The following is a 1,345-nucleotide window of genomic DNA, read 5'->3' as shown; positions in this document are numbered from 1 at the left end:
ATAGTTGGGGTTGGGACATTTGTTACCAAAATTCACATTGTTATTGGATTTCCTTTGTTTCACCTCAAAGTTTTGGGATAATATATCTCAGTCATGTGGTGTACTTCAGAAACCACACTTGCATTATCAAATTTCACTGCAAATAGGTATTGACGCCATGCATCAACCAGTGACAGTAAACATGCATGCTATCTCCATCTAAGTGTTTCTGAATTGGTGTAAAGGACCAGGCTGATAGCATCTGAGTGGGTGTGAGAGAGAGAGAGAGAGAGAGAGGGGGGGGGGGATAAAGATTGAAATCTGCTGTCAACATTTTCTCCGGTGAGTGGTGTTATCGTAGGTAGGTAGCTATCACTCTGAAAAGAGTCTTTGAAAAGGTTTGGGCGTGACAGAGTTTTGTATCTGTACCTGAAATTGTTGGGATTGAGTATGACAGAGTTGTGGCTTTATATCTAAATGGAGTTTTATGGGATTATCAAGGTGTACTGTATGATTATATCATATAACTGTACCTGAAATGGTTTGGGGTGAGATTGCTCTTTGGTCCAGACCTCTGCTRCCTCCGTGGCCCACGATAGTAGACGTTAAACTGGAGAAAAAGAGCTCACCACTCTTCCAAATTCATTTTCTGCGAAGAAATAAAAAATAATATCCATACTTATGAATTCAAATCTCCATGTGTTTGGCTTGAGTTTCCTTCCTTTGAAAAGGGAGCTGGCGATGGCCTCACCAATAGTCACATGTACAAAATGTATGCCGCATATGTAGTGATTTCCTCCCGCCCAATAGCTGCTTGTCATTTTCAGAAATAGACTTGGCAAGGTGGTAATTAGCCAGATCTATCATATTCTGCAGGAAATGGGAACAAATATAGTTAATGATCCATGCTATTCTCCATGATTTCTCCTCGCCTATGCCTTCTATGAATTCAAAAGGAAAGAGCGAGCGAGAGAGAAAGAGAAAGTGTGCGAGTGAGAGATAGAAAAGGGGTGTCAAACAGACAGAGTATGCTTGACAGCTCCAAGGAGGTTCTGATGTAAAACAGGCCAGATATATGAGGTCGAGGTCTAACCAGGGCAATGGTCAAAACACAGATGCCCAGTGACAAACACAGAGCAAGAGAAGAAACAGAACGCAAGATTCATGGGGTAAACAGACAGAGAGGGAATAAAAAGATAGAGAATGGAAAGCACGAAAAGAAAAGGTATAGGGAGAGAGACAGGTGGAGCGAGAGACGTGGGAGCCGAGAGACCAGTTGGAGCCCGAGAAAAAAAGGAAAACCCCACCAAGTATGGCGAGAGACAGTGAGCGAGATTAGAGAGTAGAGAGAGAAGAGAGAAGAGAA

The 1,345-nt window shown here is 42.5% G+C and overlaps 1 protein-coding gene across 8 annotated transcripts in view; it reads right to left on the bottom strand.

Annotated features, from left to right (window-relative positions):
* The window catches only part of LOC111968857 (myelin transcription factor 1-like protein), a 204,474-nt gene that overhangs the window by 91,987 nt on the left and 111,142 nt on the right, over positions 1–1,345 (bottom strand). For 7 of the 8 annotated variants that reach the window (XM_070445226.1, XM_023994773.2, XM_023994769.2 and 4 more), the window contains exon 2: positions 513–628. The exons of the other annotated variant lie outside the window; for it this stretch is intronic. The gene's annotated coding sequence lies outside the window, so the exon portion shown is untranslated. The remainder of the gene's footprint in view (positions 1–512; positions 629–1,345) is intronic. 8 annotated transcript variants of the gene reach the window in all.

The sequence above is a fragment of the Salvelinus sp. IW2-2015 genome, linkage group LG9 (assembly GCF_002910315.2).
Source record: "Salvelinus sp. IW2-2015 linkage group LG9, ASM291031v2, whole genome shotgun sequence".
NCBI lineage: Eukaryota > Metazoa > Chordata > Actinopteri > Salmoniformes > Salmonidae > Salvelinus > Salvelinus sp. IW2-2015.
The sequence above is the reverse complement of the archived record's forward strand: the minus strand, read 5'-3'. Positions and strand labels throughout refer to the sequence as shown.